The sequence below is a fragment of the Hydra viridissima genome, unplaced genomic scaffold (assembly GCF_058129835.1).
Source record: "Hydra viridissima isolate aposymbiotic clone 2 unplaced genomic scaffold, HvirCarnegie_v1 scaffold_12, whole genome shotgun sequence".
NCBI classification, from domain to species: domain Eukaryota; kingdom Metazoa; phylum Cnidaria; class Hydrozoa; order Anthoathecata; family Hydridae; genus Hydra; species Hydra viridissima.
The window spans coordinates 15,620,283-15,645,011 of record NW_028324311.1 but is presented as its reverse complement, the minus strand read 5'-3'; the positions used below and the strand labels follow the sequence as shown (position 1 = coordinate 15,645,011).

The 24,729-nt window shown below is 30.6% G+C and overlaps 2 pseudogenes; one reads left to right on the top strand and one right to left on the bottom strand.

Annotated features, from left to right (window-relative positions):
* The first annotated feature begins 5,052 nt into the window (after nt 1-5,052).
* Nucleotides 5,053-7,518, top strand: LOC149881499 (uncharacterized; annotated as a pseudogene).
* Nucleotides 7,519-16,215: 8,697 nt separating this feature from the next.
* LOC149881498 (uncharacterized) lies at nt 16,216-19,090 on the bottom strand (annotated as a pseudogene).
* Between the last annotated feature and the right edge of the window lie 5,639 nt (nt 19,091-24,729).

The following is a 24,729-nucleotide window of genomic DNA, read 5'->3' as shown; positions in this document are numbered from 1 at the left end:
TAAACAAGACACTGAAAAGGTTCGTTGTGTCTGAGAAAAATGTCCATCACGGTGAAAAGCTAAGAGCTATGGTTGTTGAATACAGTTCAACGAAATTGTAAGAAGATTTTTCAAGAATATAGATTGAAAAAATACCTATTCTTTTTCATTTTTGTAACATATTATAATTTTTAAAATACTGTTTGTGGCATTTCATTTGTCTGATTTTGTTATCGGGGATTTCTTCATGTTTTGTGTGTGTCAGTAGAGATGGAAAATTTGCATTCCTAATAAATTTTTGACTAAAAGATTATTTTGCTAATATTCATTAAAATGATAAATTTTTTGCTAAAAATCATGGCAGTCGGATCTCAGGGGCAGGAATACTCTTGAAAAATGACCCCTGCATCCTCCTGATTAAGAGAAATTATTTTTTGAAAAAAAAAAATCTTTATCTTGAATTCAAACATAAATTGCAATTAGGTTTCAAATTTTATCAAAATATATTTTGACGCTCAAAAGATACAGTCACATAAAGTTTAGGACCCCTCATTTTTTGAAGGTTTTATATATTTAGAAAAATGGCCAAAAAAAAAGAATAAAGATGCGGGTTTTAATTCGTATTCAACGGTTTCTATTTCATTTCAACCTGCTCGAAAGAGTGGTTAAAAAAATTTTGAAGTAAAAAATACTTCAACTTAAAACCTCTAAAAATGAGCAGTGTAGAAGAGTGCCTAAGCTGCTTCACCGATAGAATATATAATAAAAAGAGGTCTGTGGAGAGCACGCACCAATTAACTAACCATTAACAATAATAACAACAATTAAGTTACAAATACCACATTTAAAAAAACTTATTTAGAATAATTATATATTAAATGTCACTGTCAACATGCTCCTTTACAATAATAAAATTGTTACTCTCACTTTTAACAAAAGATACTTTTTAGTTAATAGCTGATTTGTATTCAAAAAAGTTTAAAAGTTTTTACTGCTTTTTAGCAAGTATTTAATTAGGGGTAATAATTTTAAAATATGCAAAGAGATATTAATACTGAGAAGGAAAGCGAAATGTTAGCTTTATTACAACATAAGAATAAGCAGCTTGGGCATAAAATAAAAGCACTACAAAGAGCACAGTTAGAAAAAGCGAAGATATACAACTTATTAGAAAATATTTTAGACATAGGTATTAGTAATAAAGTTTTAGTGGATATAACGGGAGACGAAGCAATAATTTTAGGTCGTCCTAACGTTATGGGTAGTAGTAAAAAGCAGATGCGTCACGTAACACCTTATTCTTTTGTAGAGCAGCTAGTAAAGATGCGAGTGGAATTGATTAGAATAACTTTGGAAAATGATGCAAAAGACTTATTTAAAAATCTCAGCGCTGATATACAAGGATTATTGCCTGAAGATAAGGGTATTTGTCTTAATGGAGAGCAATGTAACAATTTAGAGCAAACATTTATAGAAGTCCTAAGAGGAACAGTATTGGAAACTACAAATAACACTTATTACCTTATGAGTTATATAGATTTACCTAAGGACTGGAACAAAGTATTAAATCTAAGCCCACAAGATATTGAAGGATACGAAGGAATTTATAATGAGAAAAAGGAAAAGTTTATTAATGGAGCATTAAATAAACTACAAGAAGCAATAACTGATCCAAACACTTATACTATAGCTAGCGAAGCTTTGGCAAGGCTTATGTTTACGATGTTTAATCTGCACCCTTGCACTGCTTTTCCTGAAGAAGGAAACAGTATAAATTATGAAATTAGGGTATATAGCACAAAAGAAGATGCGCGGGAAAGTAAAAATAAGAGTTATAATATAGAGAATTCTTCCGGTGTAAAAATTAGGTTTGATAATGGGGAGGATTTAAGCCAAAGGATTAGAGCAGTTAGTAACGAAGGCTTTATTGTTCAAAAAGTAACTAAGGCATTAAGTAAATTTGATAATATAATAAAATCAATTCAAAAAGGTAAAATTGATTTAGCAGCTAAAGAGTTAGTGGACAAAGAAGGTTACAACATAAAATATAACGTTCAATTGAAGTTAACCAACGATATTAGTGCTTATAAAAAATATGACGATGGTCAAATTCGGTTAAAGCTCAGGATGTACAATGATGATTTAGTACCGTCAGCCGCTTAAGGTGAGTCGATAAGTTTTCACGAAGCAAAGCAATTATATTGTTTTTGATTATAAACCTTTAGAAGAATATGTACTTGTTCCTTCATTGAAAGGAGCAAAAGTTGTGGAGGTATATCCTTATGCAAGCGGGAAGAAAGAAGCGCTATATGATATATTAGAAGGCAAGATTTATAGAGCAGAACAAGAAATTGCTATCCGGGCAGGCGACTATAACAAAGAAGTAGTGTTAAGGACAGAAGTTGCCTAAGATATAGAGTTTTTAGCAAGAAAAACTATTGAGCATGTGTTTATATCCATATTACCTTATGAATCTTTTACAAACAAGTTACAGGATATTCCAAGCAGTTTAGCTTTAGTAATATTTAAAAAGTTCATTGAACTAGTTGCTCTTGATTATGATATAGAAGAAGAATTTTTGCTGAAACGGTTGAAGCAGTGAATGACAAAGCAATTTTCAAAGATCTTTTTTAATTGATTACGCTAGCGGTAGTGAGTCCAGCGAGGTGGTGGCAACAGGAAATTTTTGCGGCATGTACGAATACTCTTAAGTTTACTTATGATCGTTGACTTGAATTATTGCTTATGTTAGATTTCTATATAAATATTAATAAAAGCTTATAATGAAAACAAACGGAAAAAAACTTGGACTGCAGCAAATTTTTAATCCTAGAAAAAGGTATTTTTTTAAAGAACTAATAGAATCTGTGCCTGAGCAACTTGAAGACGTAAAGTACATAATTAATAATTTGGTACTAGCTACTGAAGTGAAGAAAATGGATAAAATAGCCTTTTTTGAGGCAACCAAATCTTGTTTTGGACATTATGTAGACCTAGACAAAAGAAGTGAAGCAAAGGATTTGTTAGACATTATAGCAAAGAACTATGAAGAGCTTATGGGTAATGAACTTATAGCATTTACAGAAGCAATAAAAAGTGAAAAAAAGTACCTAGTAGGGCATCCTGAGAATCAAGCAGCCTTTAAGGGATTAATGCACGATTATTTTTGGGGAGTTGTTAATAGCAATCCTGAATTGTTTCAAACTAGATGGAAAGAAGCGATAGATTTACTGGAAGCTGATGAAGCCGAGATGCTTGGTGAAGAAAGCTCTTTTAGTGAATAACCGATGCAGCAATTACAAGTATTGCTGAAAATCAAGAAACAACTCAGGATAAATAATTTCCATGGGTATTGATCAAAAACTATGAACTTAATTACCAAAATCTTAAAAAAGAATTTTCAAAATTATTTGTGTATCTATTACTAAACTTTACACAAACAGTTATTGATATAAGACTAATCATCATGTAATTCATCATCTGACTGTAAAAAAATTTGCAACCACAGATGCTCTGTACTTCTTTTTCTCCATCCCTTTCCCCTTCCCCAACGACTTTATCATGCCACTTAATTTGGATTTTTTGATAGCAGTTACAACTACTTTGCCTCAACAAAGTCAATCAACAAAGAGTGACTTTGAGTTTGAGTTTCATTTTGAGTCCCTTTATTTCCTTCTTGTTGAGCTGTAGTCCTTGACTCTTGAGTGTTTAGCTATAGCTGTTGTTGCTTTTTAGGTTCAGGACCAGTTTATGTTTCTGATGTTTGACTTGGAGAAACCCTTTCAGTTGCGACCTCTTTTTTAGTTTTAGTTTTATTTTGGGTTTGATCTTAGTTTTAGATTTTCCCTATTGTTAGGTGGTGGTGGAACATGAGATAATTCATATGGTTTACCTTCACAATTTTTCTCTCAATCTTTAAGGTTAAAAGGAACCCTTTTGTAATTCTTGCTTACAAAAACTAACATGCTAGTGTTTTCTGGGTTTACATTATGTCTAAAATCTAACTGTCCTACTTCCTACTGAAAATATTTTTTCTGGTGAAGCAAAAGACACAGGTTTGGCAAAGTAACTTCCGCACCAACAAGCAAGGGTAACTCTTTTCATTTTGCTTTCACCATTTTAATGCATCCATTTCTCTTTTGTTAAGGTAAGTATCTGGTATTTTCACATTGAAGGGCCAATGGTGGCAGGAATTTTGATTGACTAGATAGTGAAGGGCACTGCACTGAAACCTGTGTCCTGTTTTCAGGGTCCACTTGATCCATAGCTTAATTGAGGTATGATATTTTTTTTTGAAGAGTGCTCATTAGGGTGTTCCAAAAAAATGACTTTTTTGAATTTCAACTAACATTGCTTTTCATAAGGTGCCCCAACCTTGATATTACTAATAAATTTTTTTTTTTTCATCATTAGTCCACTCCATGACTTCCCTCAATGGGTCCAAAGGTCATTTTTTGCCCCTTTTTTGCCCAACTTTTGGACTAACTGAGGGGAGTGTTGCCATTATCCAAATTGATTTTTCTATCTTTTTTTTTGTTGTTTTATCTTTTTGAAAGAAATTAAAATACAATGTTAAGCTTAATTTTTTTTTTACTTGAACAATGAAGATCAAAAAATTTAAAAATATTGATTTCTTTTACAATATTTTACTATCTTTGTGCTATGTACCATTTTAATGTGTTTTTTGTTAAATTTTAAATACATATATATTTGCTTCATTTTGTGAACAATTACATTTTACTATGTGTACGCAATTTGATTTTTAACTTACTTTATATTTTGGTTATCATTTATCTTTTCAGTAACTAATTAACTTAAAGAAAGTTACTTAATAGTAAAATGCCCCCAAAAAAGAAGTTGAAGCTTACTCGAAATAAGGCTGAAGTATTTCTAGTAAAGAAAGTTAGAGAAAATCTTTCATGTTGTAAACTTCCTACTGGCATAGAGGTTCTGCAATACTTCCTTTCTCTAAGAAACTTGAATCCCAAAGTAAAGAAAACGGTTTTAATTAGGTGTCATTTCGAAATTAATTCCATTGAGCTCAGATGCCCTCCACAAGCTGACTGTTGAGTAATGTCTAAGTTGGTAAGGCCATGGAATCTTGCAGGATTCCCTATCATTACCTTAGAAAATATCAGGTAAATTATGAATTCAAAATTTATCAACAAATTTATTTTTATCTTTATTCTAAACATTGAATAAATTTTCCATTTTTATGAAAGAAGATTGATAAAATGGTGAACAACTATTACAAGTTAAAGAAGAATAGCAAAAGGAACAGCCCAACAGATACAAAAAGGAATGAGGAATTTTTTGAAGAAATATTAAAATGCTTTTGGATTAGTAAAAAAAAAGAAGAACTAATTGAAGATATTATGAAAGACAGGAGAAGGACATCCATAGCCAAAAATGAAGATATTGCGTTTATCTTAGACTACTTGGATATAGGATGGGAAGAATAGGAACAAATGATAAAAGGTTTACATACACTATTAAGAGATCCCACAAAAAATTGTGTTCCATGTTAAACATGGAAAATAAACTAAACAATGGTAACAATCTATATAGTTTAGAAAACTCTTCAAGCAGTGATAATAATTCTGACTGTGAATATGTAGCAGATATAAAAAAAGAACAATCTACCTCTGTTGTTTTGTTACCAAAAAATATTTAAAAAAAACCAGCTCTCACAACAATAGAGGAGGGACTTTCAGTTAGACAACACACTGCAATAGTGGCAAGTGTTGTTGCAAACTCAGGAGGTGATGTTACTAATTTTGCAATATCTTCTTCAACTGCGTTTAGAGTTGCAGAGGAAGTTGTAACTAAAGAAGGAGAAAAGATTAAAAAACACATTACTAAACTTCATCATTACCAATTATTCTCCATTTTGATGGAAAAATAGTTAAAGATTTTACAAATGGAATAGAACATCAACTTGACAGACTGGCTGTTTCCATCAGAATAGATGGACAGAGTGAGCTTCTTGGGATTCCTCATTTGAACTCTTGCACTGGAGAAACAGAAGAATACAATCATAAAACTTCTTCATCAATTTGATATTTTTGATAAATTACAAGGATGCGTTTTTGATACAACTTCTGTAAATACTGGTAATAAAAAGGGTGTGTGCATTAGATTAGCTGCAGAGCTTGATAGACCTCTACTTCTCCTAGCATGGCATCACATCTATAAAAGACATATTATTCACTGCTGGAACATTTATCCTAGCAGTAAAACAAATGACCCAGATAATCCATTGCTTAAGAAGCTTAAAAATGTATGGAACTCAGTTGATCAAAATTCCATTGTGTTAAACAAAGTAAAAATTGAAGACATGATAGCTGGCTGCAAGAACAGTTCAAGGAAGCCTTATCTTTCTCTCAAAATATTATTAGAATGAAAACAATGAAAAAGGTATTTAAAATTTTGAATAAACTGAATTTTCTGTAATAAAATAAGTTTAGTACTGTTTTGTGTCTAAATAAATAGTTTTTTTTAGGATGGATGTAGGTCTGATTATCTAGAGTTAGTGGAATTGACAACAATGGTTTTATCTGGTGATGAACATTACAAACTAAGAAAAGCTGGGCCTGTACACCATGCCAGATTAATGGCAAAAGGAATATACTTTTTGAAAATGTATCTCTTTCTAGACAATTTCTAGCTTGACTGATTTCGGGAAGAAAGAAATAAATAATATGGCATTCTTCAAAGCTGTATTTACACTGAGTGGTTTATAAAGGCTGAAATTCCTGCTATCGCTCCATATCAGGTGACATTTCTATGTTTAAAAAGTTTTTAATCATTCCTTTGAAAATTTTGTGTAATATTTAATAGTCTAAATCCTAAAAATCTTTAGGATATGAAAGCTCTTTGGCAGATGATGAGATACTTAAAAATCAATCCTGTCCAGGCAAAACCTGTTATAGAGTCTCTAAAGAGACACACCTTGTACATAGACCCAAATATTCTCGTTATGTCTCTTGTTGACAAAAATGTTCAAGAACGGAGTGACATTGCCAAGAAGTTGTACTCAACCCCAAGACCAACAACTTATGCCATAGAGAGACATCAAGTTAATTTAAATATACTGAACTCCCTTATGTTTGATGATGATACTCCCCCAAGTTTGATCCCGCTTATAACTGACCAGAGTTGGTTAATTTTTCATATCTTAAACCATGCAAATGCTGAAGTACAGTGGCTTAAGACTCCATCTGAGACATGGGATCTAAATGACTGTTACCTAGAATTCAAACAATTTGTGAATAATCTTGAAGTAGTAAATCACTGTAGTGAGAGGGCTATAAAACTAGTTCAGGTATCTATTTTTTATGTTTGGTACTGTTTATGTTAAAAATCTTAATTTATTTCACAAGCTCATTACTTTTAAATATTGTTTAATAGGAGCTGATTAATAAATCGCACAATGAGGATAAAAGACAAAGTACTTTCCTTGTATCAAACAAATATAAGAGTGAAAGAACAATGAAAAAAAAATCTGATTATGTAAAAAATTCTTTGCTTACAAAATAAATTTATAAGGATAAACTATGTTTGACAACTAATTACTTAAGAAACTAATCATAAATATGATTTTATTACGTAAATATAAATATCTTAAGTAAAGTATCTATAAGTAAAGTATCTTGTTAACTATCAGAACACTAACATAGTGCAAAAAAGCTTAAAAATGCCTTTTTTTTGAATTTTTTGATCTTCATTGTTCACGTAAAAAAAAACAAACTAAGCTTAACATTATATTTTAATTTCTTTCAAAAAGATAAAACAACAAAAAAAAAAGATAGAAAAATCAATTTGGATAATGGTAACACTCCCCTCAGTTAGTCCAAAATATTGGCAAAAAAGGGGCAAAAAATGACCTTTGGACCCATTGAGGGAAGTCATGGAGTGATCTAATGATGAAAAAAAATAAAAATTTATTAGTAATATCAAGGTTGGGGCACCTTATGAAAAGCAATGTAAGTTGAAATTCAAAAAAGTCACTTTTTTGGAACACCCTAATATATATATATATATATATATATATATATATATATATATATATATATATATATATATATATATATATATATATATATATATATATATATATAAACAGACCTTGCTTCATCACTAAGCTGCTGACTTGTAAAGGCACCATTTGATGTTTTTCTTTTATAGTTACGCATTCTATAATGTATTATAGAATGCGTAACTATAAAAGAAAAACATCAAATGGTGCCTTTACAAGTCAGCAGCTTAGTGATGAAGCAAGGTCTGTTTTTGAGGAAAAAAAAGTGTAAGTGCAGCTGCTATAGAATTCAACATCAAGAGAATGACATTAACAAGATACATTTCTAAACTAAGCTCTGATGGTTGCCCATCCGTGGATTATTCAAAACCTTGGTTGATTTTTTCCTAAGAGTAAGAAAGCTTCTTAAAAATTATTTATTGCAAATGACATCTACATTTTTTGGATATACTCCTAAAGATGTTCGTTGCCTTGTCTGTTTGTGTTTCTGAGTGTGCTGTTTAATACAAAATCAAAATACCAGAATCTTGGACTGACAATAAGATGGCTGGTAGAGAGTGGATGACTAGTTTTTCAAAAAGAAACTTTAAATTATCTATTAGGAAACCAGAAGCAACTAGCCTTGGTAGGGCAACATCATTTAACGCTTAAAAAATGTAAAGATGTTTTATGATAAATTAGAAAAAATTCTGGATATATACAAATTTGCTTCACAAATATGAAAATTTGATGAAACTGGTGTATCTACAGTGGTAAGACCTAGTAAAATTGTGGCTGCAAAGGGCAAGCGAAATGTTGGTGCTATGACATTTGGGGAAAGAGGCACTAATGTCACAGTGGTAGCTGCTGTATCTGCCTCATGAAATACAGTGCTCCCAATGTTTGTGTTTCCTCGCAAATATTACAAAGATTATTTTGTTAACAATGGTCCACCGGACTCTATTGGACTAGGTAATGGGAGTGGCTGGGTTACAGATATAGATTTCAATAAATATATGCGACATTTTATTAAGCATGTGAAACCTTCAAATGAATATAAATTTCTGTTGATTTTGAACAACCAATCCTTCTCATTTACATATTTAAACACAAGTTGTCTCAGATTCATTGACATTGGTTATGACTTGTACTAACATTGCAAAAGATAAGTTTCCAAAAAACTGATATCTACCCGTCCATTGCAAACATCTATGCTGATGATGATTTCTTACCATCATTTGTCACAGAACGTATAGAACCAGCAAAACTTGTATCTGAGCTATCACGCGGAGCTTATTCTGAAGTATTGTATTAACAAAGAGTCAAAATTACTTATTCCTAAGACTCTTGAATCATTTTCTCCAGAAACTCTGCGACCTTTCCCAAAGCAGCCCCAAGAAAAATAAATTCAGCTGGACGAAGAAAAAGAAAAGCTGCTATTCAAACAAATACTCCAGAAAGAACTATGTTAAAACAGTAACAAACTAAGAAACTTAAAAAAATTGAGAAAAAAAAAATCTCAACCTGTCCATCCTTTGTAGATCATGGTAATAAAGAGACTCTGTTACTTAGTGTAATAAAAAAAAATTAAAAGAAAAACAAACAAAAAAACTGAGCAGAAAGAAAATTTAAAGACAAGTGCAGAACACGATTATGCTTGTCTTGTATGTTGGGAAATTTATTCTGAAAGTATACCTAAAAAAAACTGTATCCAGTGTCAAGGTTGTAACCAATGGTCTTATGCAAAATGCGATTCACATGCTGAACAGTGACTCAAAGTGAAGAAAAAACGACAAAAATTATATAACCATTGCATTTTAATATGTATTAAATGAATAGTTATTTTTTTTTTTTGTCTAAAAATCAATTATATGATTTTAAGTTATTTTTACGCGCAAAAACCAGCAAAACGTGCGCGTATCTAAAAAACACTCGCGTATGAAATTTTACATGCGCAAGCAGACTTTTTTTTTCAATTTTACTTCTCGACTCAAGTAATAGTTTGCATAATACATAATTTACTTTTAAATCTCTTTTTAACTTACTCCAACTTGTAATCAGGCGTGATCACACAGCACACTACCATCCAAATTTAAGTCATAATTTTTACCGGGCCCCTCCCCTTTTGCTAAAAATATTTAAAAGTTTTTTCAAAAAAAAAAAATAATAATTTTGTCACCAACAAAGAGTATATAATAGAATGCTCTGAGAATTTTAACTATTATAACTACTTTAAATTTTAATTCATAGAAAATTTTAATTTTTGATGGCAAATTTAACTATAAATAAAAAATTTCACAAAGGAATCACGACTGTTTAAGAAGAGAAAGAACTTCTACTGGAAGCAGTTTCCCATTTTCACATCTATGGTTAGTGAATTACATGCTCCATATAACTGGATCACTCCTTATCATAAGATAGTTAAACTGGTTTTTCATAACGTTTATCCTTGAAATTTTGCATGAATGATTTAATCTTGCATTTTTAATCTCTTTGTTAAGAGCCTCTAGTGATTCTTCTGAATAAACTCTAATGGGAAGTTCTAATGCATCGGCAATTTGTAAACCATGTTCAAAAAGTTTGTGAACGCTTGGAGGAATAACATACCAGTTAGAACGCTTGGAGGAATAACATACCAGTTCAGAAAGAATTTTATCAGTTGTATCATTACAACAATTTTGAAAAGAGCTTGGATCTAAATCATATCCTGAATAAACTGCTTTTCAAAATTGTAAGTCTAGAAATGATGTCAACATCTACACCAGAGAAAGTATTCGATTCCTCAAAGGCTCTTCTGACAGTATTACCATCATTAGTGTTTCCAAAACCTTGTTTTGGCATGTCAACAATAAGATTTAGTTCTTCCCTAAACTTCTTTTGTATAAATGCTTTTCTTTCTTTAACTGATTCTTTCTGCTCAAAGATTTTAGCATAAAATGACCTAATTTTCAATTTATATCCAAGATGAAGAATGTACTCAAAGCATCTTGTCCATAGGTGAAGAAGTGAAAGGCCATAAGATAAAGCTTCTTTATTGACAGGTTTAGATCTAATCAATTTAATTTCATTCATCTCTGTTGGCTTTCCTGAACATACATTACAGCTTTGAGAAGAGGTAGTACTTGTCAGTGCATTAACAACTTTTCCAATTATAAAGTATGATTTGGATTTGACAAACGTTGTCAAATCCATATTATACTTTATAATTGCTGTCATCATAGATGACTCAGCTGGTTCTGACTCTAAACTTACTACAAATGGTTCAAGTTTCTGAACCTTTATTTTTAACAACTTCATTTAGAGTTGTATCAAAATATTTTTGTTTATACAGACTCTGGCTAGACGCTCCATCAAAACCGCCTTTGAAATGCATCATTCCATGTTGATTAATATCTTTAGCCAATATTTCAGAAAATATTTTGTTGCAAATATTTAGACTCAAGATTCTACACAATGTGTGATTAAAAAAAGATTAAAGGGAGCAAGCAGCAGATGTTTCTGAAAAATTCATATTATCAGGATAGCATTTCTTTTTTTCAATTAAAATTTTATGAAGAGACGTATAGATGTTTGCATTTTGTAGTAAGGAGCTATTTCTGATTATCTAGTATTTCTGATTATCTGGTATTTCTGATTATCTGGTATTTCTGATTATCTGGTATTTCTGATTATCTGGTATTTCTGATTATCTGGTATTTCTGATTATTTGGTATTTCTGATTATCTGGTATTTCTGATTATCTGGTATTTCTGATTATCTGGTATTTCTGATTATCTGGTATTTCTGATTATCTGGTATTTCTGATTATCTGGTATTTCTGATTATCTGGTATTTCTGATTATCTGGTATTTCTGATTATCTGGTAATCAATCTGTCATAGTTTCTATTATGCTTATCGAACTTAGCTGCCACTTTTGTTTTAAAAACAGACAACTTATTCTTTAAGTTGGTCTGCTCTGATTTATCGACGTCAACTTCAGGAAGGTTATAAACATTTAAAACTTCATTAAACAAAGATTCAAGCAGATTAACTTTATTGAAACCTAGCTCTTTACTTTTTTGAAAAAGATCAATTCTTTTCATCTTTTACACATTATCTACAACTTAACACACAAAAGTTATCAATAGTTTAACAATCTTATTGTCATTTACATTATAGCTTAACTAGCAATAAGCAACCCGTAAAACGGGTTATGGTCGGTCTGTTAATTTATAGTGGCTGTATTCCACAATTTAAAGTTGCGAAACCATAACTAATACCCTTTTAGAAAAACGCCTTCAAATTGAAAAAATTAAACCATCTGTAAAGTTAAAATAAAAAGTATGCGGAGGTAAAATAATTTACCAATTATTAAATATTGAGTAATTTACCATTGACATAGGTCATATCAGTGTTAGGTAGAACCATTTTCCTCGATATTACCAAGTTCAACGCAATACGTTTTTAGTTACTGACTCAAAATAATAACACTTCATAATGCTTTAAATTGACGAAAAAGTGAAGCTAAATTCTTGTGATATTTTTTATAACATGAACTTTAATTTATAAGATTAATATAAAGCGAACGTTAATTATACATGAATTATTAACTTTTTGGTATCCCCTTGATACATGTTTCTTTAAAAAAGGAAACTGTCTTTAAAACGTTAAGTTCTCTTCAATATTTTGACACTAATAAAGGACCTCCCTTCCCCTTTTTTGCCGTTTTACCTTAATGGTGGTCAGGAGAATATTTTTATTAAGAGTAGTCAAGTTTTTGATGAAGACCTTTTACCAGAATACCGAAATGTAAAACAATGATTTACGTGTATAAGAATTTTTTCTTTTTAATATTTATAAGAATTTAACATATATAAGAATTTTTTCTTTCCTCAAAAGTGTTGCAAATGCAAACTAAGCTAATTAATTAGTTAAAAACCTTATAAAATTTAAGTAACTCGATATTTGAAAAATGCGCTAAACTACAATATTAACCACCAAATTACGTACAGCAAATTATTAGGCTTAAAATAGAGAAAACTTTAAAAAAAATTGAACTAATTGCATACATTTATATCATTTTAACTGACCAAAACTTACAATAAAAGGTAATCAGGTTTCTTTTTATAAATCGTATAAATGCGTCAATCGTAAATCCTGAAGAAAAATAAAAATGGAATTATGATACTATAATTACAACAACAACAAAAAAAAAACAAAAATAAAACACCGCATAAAAACTGAAAATCGATGTACCTATTTATAGTAACCCATTTTGACATGGCAGTTAATATAAACATTTATCGAAAATGTAACAACAAAATCTGTTTCGAAGTACAAAAGGATTAACAATACTATATATGTATATAAAAAAAAAACCAATTTAAGATATTATTTGCATTTTTACCATGTTGTCTTGGCTTTCAGTAAATAAATAAAAGCAGTAAGTTCCAATAATGAAACAACCTATTATTCATTTTTTACAATAGTCACCAACATGAAGGTGTCTATTGTTAAAAATGAATACCAACACAAAACATCACAACAATAACACATAACAATAGAATATTTACATCCTTGATCCTAAAATCCAGTGAAGATAACAAACCAAATTAAAATATGAAAGGCAAATTTAGAAAACCAATTTAAAGTTAACTATATTTATCTTTTTACTAAACATATAAATACATAAAAGTATATTTGTTTTTATGTTCAATATTAGTTATTCAATTACTTCAAATTTAGGACATGAAAACACCCTGGATTTAAAGATCAAGGTTGCATACTCTCATACACATTACGCTAAACATTAAGAGACATTATCATGTGTTTTGAGAATAATTAAAAAAGGCTACACAACACAACCTAGCTCCAAAGCAGTAACTCCGCCTAGCACTAAATGCTGCCAAGTCACAACTCTGCTATAAGTACATCGCTTGGGTGGCAAGGTTATCAATCTTGCTCAACATAATGCCAAATCACACCACTTTGAAAACATGGAAACAACATAATTTAAACATATATACAACTATAAACAAATATAGTTTTATATAACACATTTGATTAATAATCTTTTCAATTTGATGAAGAGTAGCTAGTTCAGCTATTAGAAGTGGGACTGAGTGGTGAATGAAATCTTCCATCATAAAAAATTTGTATGTATTCCAGAGATGTAAAGATTAGTCAGGTTCACAAAAGGTCAAAATAATTGAAAACATAATATAAACATATGTACAAACTATAAGCACAATAAATGTGTTTAAATATGTATATAAGGTTAAATATATACTAATACTAAAATAAATAAATACCTTATATACATATTTAAACACATTTTTAAAACAATTATGTAACACATATTAACACATACACAAACAGTAAAAAAACACTTTACATTATTATAAAAACACATTGATAAAACAACTATAAAGCACTTATTACCAAATACACATACATATCAAAAAAGCATATATGCAAACAATAAACGCGTGCAAACAAAAATTCTAAAAATGATGAAAGAAAATTTAAAAAAATACAAAATATATACTTACAAACAATTCACTTTACCTTCTTTTTTTTCTCATAAGAACTGTAATCTTCGTAACAACATTTAACCTTTACATACAATAACATGTCACATGCATTGTCAGTGTTGGCACAAAATTTTAATTTTTTTTTTCTTAATTTTCTAAAAAAGAACAAAAATAGTTGATAGCATCACAGAAATTTCAAAGTAAAAATAACAATTTTAAGGAAACAGCAATAGTATAACTTTAAATAACATCCATACCCCTATTTTCCTTCTAAAATATAAAATAATAAAAATAAAACTGCTAAAAGAAAAACTAAAACAAACAAAATCTAAACGATTTAAAAAATTAAAATCCTTTCTACTTTAAATCCTTTCTAGGAACTAATGACGAAACGACGTTGAACATTAAACATTAAACTTTAAACGTTAAACATTAAGCATTTCTGTAGGAATTATATTATGATAGCTACAAGTATTTTAAAAATCCATATATATATATATATATATATATATATATATATATATATATATATATATATATATATATATATATATATATACATATATAAATGTGAATTATAAAAAAATTACTTAACAAATTTTTTTATATTTTATCTATTTGTACACACACACACACACTCACACTCACACAAACACACACAGATAAATCTATATATATATATATATATATATATATATATATATATATATATATATATATATATATATATATATATATATATATATATATATATATATATATATATATATATATATATATATATATATATATATATATATATATATATATATATATATATATATATATATATAGTTTGAGTTAGACCTAGAAAAAAACTCCGTGTCATGTCTTTTTTTTTGACGGGAGAGTAGATGCCACAAAAATGTTTAAAGAAGTAAATGAAAGAAGTTTTCTTAGTCTTGTTAAAGAAGACATTACTCTGTTGTAAAAGACCCTGGTGGTGATAATCTTTTTCATTTTGTTCCAGATACAACCAATAATAATAAAAAAGGAAGTTATTGCAGATCACATAGGTGACTGGTTAAACAGTAAAAATCAAAATCAAAATCTCATGGCTATTGGAGGAGATAGCACCACTGTCAATACTGGTTGGGTGGGCGGACCCATACAATGTGTAGAAAAAAAATTTAATAGAAGATTAGTTTGGATTGTTTGTGATCTACATACTGGTGAATTAGTGTTAAGACATTTAATTGCACATTTAGATGGTCCAATGCTTTCTCAAAATAAATGGTCTGGACCATTTGGGAAAATGCTTGACATAGCAACTGGGATTGAAAGCAATACCAACTTTGTTAATATAAATTTTCCTTTGATTAATCTCAGTCAGAAGATTATTAGCACTAGGGTGTCCCAAAAAAAAAAAATAAAAAAGCTCTCTACTGATTCCCATTCTATGTGACCTAAATAAGTACTAAAAAAAATTTGACGGTTTTATTTTGACAGGAAGTGCTAGATGTAAAATCTGAGTTTTACTGTTTTAATGTTAAGCTAGCTTAACATTAATAGAAAACACATTTTAGAAAATTAAAACAAAACAATTAGATCCGTATAAATCATTTCCAATTGTTTTCTACTATTTAACTTGATAGATTATATTTATAAATATGAAAATACAAAAAAAAAATACATGTAAACTAATATTTATTAGCAAATTTAAGATTTTATTGCGGTGAAACATTTCTCAAAAAATACAACTTTTTGAACAGTTCCCAAGCTCCTTTTTAGTCATAGTCTTAGTCAAGTTTTTTCTAGAATTTTTAACTACAAAAAGTACATTTTGAAGGTGATCTTCATCTCTAGTAGCTGTAAGAAAATCTTTAATGGGCTTAATGTTTCTTTCTGCACAATCATTTACAACAGATATGTTTTTGATCCATGCAATAAAATCTAGCAACTGAGGATGGTTAAAAACATCTATAGTATTAAGACTATTATTAAGTCATTCTTTTATACTTGCTCTTGATATTTTAAAATGTTTGAAGAGAAGATAGCTTTGCTCGGAAATCAACTCAGGTAGCTCTGTGGTCTCTCCAATTTGTACATTTGATGGTTTACAACGCTGAAATTCATTTGGCTCTTCAAACTCAATCAGAGCTAACAGCATTCTTAGCTTTGTTTCAGAAGGAACTTCTTTATCCCCAAAGGATAAAACACAGAGTTGCGGAGTTAAGTACCACGTATGGCGTCCCATGCTGAGAAGCAAAGCATTTCCAATATTCTTACTAACTTTTCTCAATGCATAGGCTGTCTGGATAGCTTTCAAATCTTTGTAGGGAGCCAGAAATCCTAAAAAACTTTTTAAAAACCATGGAACATAGCAAATTGCAACAAACAAACTTGCATCCTTCAACTGCAGCACTTCTTTTTCTGTCAAGATATTACTGATATCTTTAGTCATATAAAGAGTCAGGATGTAGATCGCATCTGCTAAAAACCTTGCCTCATGGCAGGCGCCAGGTTGATGGAACTTAAAATCTTGTACTTCCACTCCAAGGAAGAAGGAGGCAAGCTTACAAACTATACCATAATCATTCCTTGAAAACACTATATCAGTAGTTGCATTAGTCAAAAATGTCTTAGCGTCCACTGCAACAGTGCGAAGAACAGAGCGAAGCTTCAGATCATCTCTTTGCCAGTCCAATTTACATAAATTTTTCACTTCATTCACTTTCTCACAGATTTCAGCCACTTGTTCTTTAGCTTAACATAAAGAGCTCTTCTTGGACCTTTATTTTTCTCACCAGTAAGGGCAGCCATATAGTGAGATAAATGTACTTCATATATGTGTCTCCTACACATTATCCACAAAATTGGTAATTTCAAAATATCTGGAAGAATTTGGACTGCTCCATTTACTCCGTCTGTATTGCTTGCAGTTGTATCACAGCATATACCAATGATCTGCTCTGTACATCCGTAATATTCTAAAAGATTGTGCACTTGTTCTGCTTGGTCAACTCCCTTTGAAGAGGGACATTGAACAACACCTAAAAGATGGTCTTCCATGGTATCGTCATCCGGGTAACTCACTTAGACTGCTAGTCGCTCAATTTTTTGGATAATGTTAAGCCCAGTGGTAATTTGTTCCAACAGTTTGGTATCAAAATGAAGAATAAGCTGTCGGCCTTTAAGATGATTAGATATTGAAATCCACTCCGAATCTCCTTCAAGTTCTACATATTTGAACTTTTTTCTATGAAGTGTGCTTCTTGAAAGCGGTATATCATTAATTTCTATACCTCCAGCTTTAAATACTTCACTTAAAATTGCCAGATGAGGTCGTACACCAACATTGAACCTTGTTGCTGGAATAGCAGTACATTCAATGAGCTTTTCAACATTCACTGCTAGATTTATCGTATCTCCAGAATTGTACCTACGTATCATTTTATAATATTTTTCTACCTATTTATAATTATATACTTTTCAATAAAACAGCTTTAGCTTGTGAAAATTACAACTATGTTATTAAAATAATACTATACCTGCGTTTCCGACCGTTACCCAGGAAATCATCTTCCTCGCTGATTTCACAGTCCTCGTTTAACTTTTCTTCCTCACTGCTGAATTGAATCTCTTCTGTCATGGAGTCATGTGACAAAAAAACATCATTGATATCTTTTAAGTTTTTCTGTCTCTCTAATTCTTTCTCTCTCAACTTATCTAGCTTGTTCTTTCTCCTGTTTGCATCCATACTCTTCTACTGTAGTCTTCATCGACTTTTGTTTCCATATATCCTTTCCTATGTAACTTCTGGTCTTCATAAAAACTAAGAAATATTTAAATCTATTAAGTCATTTATAAATAAATTAATAATTGTTCTAGTTTTTCTTGGAAGATGACCATACCATGTAAAGAGTTAAACGTAAATATTTTAAAGGAAATAATATGCTATTTATTAAGTTACTTTTAATTGGAAAAAAAATCTCACTACTAAAAAAAGTGTTATTTATTGAACTTACTTTATATCTTCCAGTTTGGCATCATCTGTCCTCAATCTATCAGCAAGAATATCTTTTTTAAAATTCTTAGTCGAGATGTCAAAAAGCTGATAGGATTCTGTGAGAAAATCTTTCTCTAACTTTGATTGCTTATCAAGACTGCTGTTCCAGTTTAGAGAAGACAATTTAATCAATTTCTTGTATTTTAAATTAAGTTTAATGATTTAAGTCTTTATATTGTACCCACAAATCACAAATTTCTTGCCAAACCCAGCATTATCCCAAATTTTTTTAATCCTAGATACCAAGCAAGAACTATCAGGATCTGTACAAACACCATTTTCACAAACAAGATCCTTGGATTTCGATTTCAATTTGCAACCAACATTAGTAGAAGTGGGTTTGTATTTAACTTGTGACTCGCGAAGGATAAATTGATAGTATCTAAGAATATCACCATTAGATGGAAGCTGTCTCTGAGGTAACTCGCTCAGTGGGTACTTCAATAGGTAAATAGACCCCAACCTTTCTGTATTTTTCCGTTTTATCTTATTCTGTCCTATTATTTTCTTTTTTTTTTAGCTGTTCTACCCATTTTTATATGAATTTCGAAATAATCAGTTTTTTAACTAAATTTATACTAAATGTTACACCTGCATCAAAAATCTATGAAGTCGTTATTCCCTCTCATATAATATTTTATCTAAGTTTACCGTTACGGCTTTTATAACCGTTTACACGAGAATTTCTTCGTGCACAAATTAGAATTCCTTCGTGCACAAATAATTCCATTTAGAAATTTTTTCCTTCAAAAAAAATTTTTAAATGGAGTTATTTGTGAACCAATCCATGGGGAATTATACGAACTAATAATATTGTCCAGAGGGAAAAATATCAATCTCTAACAATGTTCATAGGGAATGATCCTATTCTTTAATAATATCCTATGGGAATTATTTGTGTACTAATTATTACATCATATTAAAACATATTGAAATACTAGATAACGCTGTTTTTTAGTAAATACACATAAGTGTACAAAACCGTAAAACTCAGAATTTACATCTATCACTTCTAGTCATTAAAAAATTAAAAAAAAGATTTTGGTAGCTATTTAGGACCTATAGAATGGGGATCAGTTGAGAGCACATTGAAATTTTAAAAAAAGTGTGTTTTTGGGACACCCTAATTAGCACTGACCAAAGTTATGCTTATCAAATTTGTCAAGCAATAAAGACTGTAGATCTGCCTATCAAGTTAGCAATTCTGAATATTGGACCAGTCTGTCACAGTAGATGGCTAACAATAGCATTTCAATTTTGCAGAATTTGTGTGTCTAGTCATGGCCTTACTGGTACAAATCTAGAAAATTTAATAATATTTGTGAGTTTTATTGTTAGTGTTTATATGCCTTACTGGTTTAATATAAAAGTTCATTCAAGTTGGGTTTAGGGACCTAGACATGTCTTGTATCAACTAGAGTTACTTAGAACTCAGAGTAAAAATGTTTTAATGGAATTTAAGTGTAACTGAGCCTCCACATACCTGCACTCTTACCTCTGCCAAAATCAAAGAGTTTGTAAACTATCTTATGAAAGTTCCTCACTAAAATTGTTGAATAATCAGGTTACAATTAACAAGTGTAGGATAAAAGTAGTGAAGTACTTGTTCATTTCGCCCTCTAGTATCCCATTTTCCATTATTACTAATATTCTTTTCTGAGATCTTCATGCGAACAGCTGGTTGATCGACTAAAACAGTGTTAATTCTATAGCTTTTCTCGAACTGATAGAAATCGTAAAGAATGTAAAATTTAAACATTAACCTCAAAGCTAAATAGAAAAAACTGAATCATGCAACAGCAAACCATAGAAAAAAAGCCAAAAACCCATCAAAAAAATAAAACGCTTTGAATAGGTTTTGTATAATAAAAAACTACCAACTGAAATCTGCGATGAACCAAACTGAGATTGGTGTAATGTTGTTTTACTTGTTTAGGTTTCAGGTTATTTTGTCAGATTGATGTCAGGTTATATTGTTTTATATAACAATTGCTGTCGATGAGTGAGAATCTTAACCAAATAATAGGTCTAAATAAAATTGTCGGATGGAATTAAATTATAAAAGCGAAAAATATGCAAAACGAGGTATTGTGAAAGAAACAGACTATTTGTCACTGCGTACTGTGCGTCAGCTCTAATAATAAAAAAGGAAATAACCTAATAACTAGAGAACTGTTCAACATTTTGAAGTAATTTTTTTTCACAAAACATAAGTTATGAGATATTGTTCGTTTATACATATATTTATAAAAAAAGTATGATCTTTATTAGAGTCGTTTCATTCCGGTTTATCCGGACTAAATCGATTTTTGATTAAAAAGATAAAAACCGACAGTTTTTGATATTTAAAAATATTATTCTAATATATCAGTTTATCTTTTTTAGGGGTTAAGATAATTTTTATTTAACATTATAATATAAGCATTTTTTTATAAAAGAAAATGATATCTCCAGGAGTTCCTTGGTTTTTAGAAAAGGCGTTCAAAGTTCTGCTTGAAGATTTTTATGTATTGTCTTGAAGTTGTGCTGGTCGGTTGAATCATATTTTATGTACCTTAACTAAAAAAGGTAAAAAGCGCAACTTTCGTATTTCATAGAAAAACAGATAATTATTGCATAATTATGCTACAATTGTAAAAAGCCAAAATGCTTTTTTAAATTAATTTCTTTGAATACTTCGAAGTTAAAAATTCTTTATTATTATTTATTTAATTTAACTTTTCTTTTTATTTTTCATTCTTTCTTTTTAGTTAATTTAAACTCGATAAGTTAACATGACGAGTTAAAGAAACTCATAAAAAGTTAAAGCCTTGTTTGCGAAATATTGTCATCTGATAAAAGAGGAGCTGTTTTCGTAAGATTGAAAATCTTAAAGAGAGAATGTCATTTGGTTGTAACAACTCATTATCTGAAACAATAAAACGGATGGTTGTGGTCTTGGCATTTGACAGTTAAAAAAAAAACAACACTTACTTTCACTTTAAATTTTTGCTAACTCATTTGTGAAAAATTATTCTGAAAACAAATGAACTTTTAATTACTTTTTACACAATATAATCGTTGCACTTTTTATGTTTTTAGTTTACTTGAATAAAATACGATTCAACAGTACAGTTCATATAAATAGTTTAATTATAATGGTATCCAACTTAAAAATTCTTCCAGTCACAGCTGAATTACTTTTTCTTTTCAATAAAATCATGGGTGTTCTTTGATAGAATTTTTCCTTCATTATTTCAGCGCTGGGAGTTTGAAAACAGTATTGAAGACCCAATCCATGCGGCATATCCACCATCATTCTTTGTGGTATGAATAGTTGACAAACTTGAATTTACAAAATAAGTGTTGTCATCTAGTTTAAAGTAAGTATTCTTTACAAATAAAATTTCAACTTAAAAATGTTCAATTTTCTCCTAAAAAAAAGCAGTCTTTTGCAAATTAAAAGATAAGATGACAGGCTACATTTGGACTGTTTGGATTACAACATTTCCATATTATTTATTTCCACTTCAAATTTTCAAAAGGACAAGCACTATACACTGCGATCATTTTCTATAGACGCATGTAAAATTTAGCGGATTTACAGTGTTACAGTGGTAATAAAATTGTTCTAACGGTACTTTAGAATAAGTATATGTAAGAAAACAATAATCCATTATGCATCTAATTATTAACTGTCTTGATTGCATTAAAATAATTAAATTTTTAATATTCACGTGGCAATTTTCTATAGACGCAATAAAGTTTTTACGAGTTTTGTCGCAAATTTCTTATATTTTGTAGTACTTTTTATTTTGTGAGTCGAAATTAAGTTGAACTTAACCAAATGCCGAAAGGAAAGGTCCTTACCAATATTGAAAAAGGTCAAATATTGGCTTATCATCGAGAAAAAGTTCCAAATCGAGAAATTGCTAGAAGATTGAAGAGATCAGATTACGTTATCAGTAATTTCTTGAAAAATCCAACAGATTATGCAACAATCAAGAGGAAACCAAAGAAATCTAAGGTTTCAGACCGTGAAAAACGCAGAATTGTTCACCTCGCATCAAATTCATCAAAGAGTTTGAAAACAATTAAGTCAGATTTGGGTTTAAATGTTTGTAAGGAGACGATTAGGAAAGTTCTTAAAGACAGCCCACACATTGAACGAGCAAAAATGAATAAAGCACCAAATTTGAAGCTAAAATAATCGAGCAAATGTGGCGGTATGCTCGCAGTCCAGATTTGAATCCTGTTGAAAACATCTGGGGAATTATTGTAAGACGTATCTATGCTGACCAGAAGCAATACAACTCTGTGGCAGAGCTAAAAGTAGCGGTATCAGAATGCTGGGAGGATATGGAGCCAAAAGTGCTGGAAAACTTGGTGGGAAGTATGCCAAAACGAATTTATCAAGTAATTGAGCGCAAAGGAGGTCCAATCGAGTACTAAAAATGTGATAAAAACATTTTTTTTGATAGTTTTGTTAAAAAATGTGAACTGCGTCTATAGAAAATAGTCAGCTATCTTTTGAATTTAATTCATTTATGATTGACCTCTTTCAAATTTGATATTAATTTTTGATAATTTTCATTATTTTTTGATACTTTATTTATAATTTATTGAAAAACACTATAAAAATAAAGTTAAGTACATTTTTAAGACATAATCCACATGCGCCTAAAGAAAATGGTCACAGTGTACTATACGCAGTGCATTCATCCTTCACCTCCCTTCTTACAAATAATATGTATGTTGTTACATTCCTTCTGTGCTAAACCATTAATAAAATAATCTTAATCTTCAGAAACTAACTGATTGACTAAAATAAGTCCAAGTAGGGTTCTATCCTCCCCGGCACCTAACTATCATACCAACCGTTAGGATCACCCCTCAGAGGTAGCAAGTGAGTGAGCGGCAAGGGCCCTAGAGAGCAAGCGAGTCCCAGCGATTAAGGGCTGAGACCTTCGGCTTAGCGTTTACAAATTCTATTGCACTCGGCGCGACTAGCAAGCAGCGAGCAGCGGGCGACAAGGCCACCTTCATCTTAATAAGCTGAAATAATGAAGCGGCCACTATCGAACTTTGCTATAGCATCGAGCTCGACGAACACACTCACATCAACAGACGCAGTTTCAGACGATGTGCGAGTCAAATTTATAGTTATGCCATTACCATTGTTCCAAGTTGTGCTCCAGAGCCATGTAGGTGCTGATCGCTAATGCTGCGGAAGTCGAGAGCGAGGAATTGTCGAGTACCAGAATTTCAATCATTAAATGTTATGGTTTGGATATTCTGCTTATTGAAAACCATGTTTCAGGGGAGGCTATGCGATTTGTCCCATTGAGGCTACTAAGTGCCTCTTCGAACATTCCGTGGGGGTTCAAGCTATAATAGTAAAGCAAGTTGCATCTGCCCTCGATGAATATGTACTTTCATAGTGTTCAGAACCAGCAGGGTCTTTTAAGGCTGTCATGCGAAATTCACCGAGTTAGGACAGGCAATTATGACATATTTTAAACTTCGGCAAGAGATAGTAATATTAAAGAGCCAGCTAGTTCGTGTGACCGACTTGCTGTATTCTTCTGTGTCGCAGAATTTTTTCGAAAGCCATAGCAAAGTGACAAGTAAAGTATTCAAGATACCTGATTCAAGACAAGAAAATAACTTGTAACTTAGTAAAGAGTCGGTGGACATTGACTTTAAAATGTCATCCGGAAAAATTAATCAAAGGTGTGATGTGTCGAATTGGTTCAAGTGTTTCTAGTTGTTTTAATTGATTTACTTTTTATAATAGTTTGTCAATAGGCCCTTCAAATCCACCTTTGTAGTTTGTAAGCCCATAAAGATTTTTAATCAGGTGACTTAAATGCTTATTTGTATGCAACATGCTCGTTTGTAGCTCATTTGTATGCAACATGCAAATTGACCAAAGGTATTTTCTTCCAATTAGTTTCTCCACATGAGTTAACAACCCGCCATCTTTACCAGACCCAGTGATTGAATTTGTGGAATCTGAACCAATCACAATTATAGTTTGATCAATTGCACCTTTAATTGCTGGTGTTTTTGGACCCTTTGAAGGTGTGTAATTGGTCAAATAGTTTCCATCTGGTTCAGAAGTAACACTTATGTTTTCTTGCTTTTCAATTCATCGACAAAACGTTTTAGTAATTGAATCTTCAATCAAAAC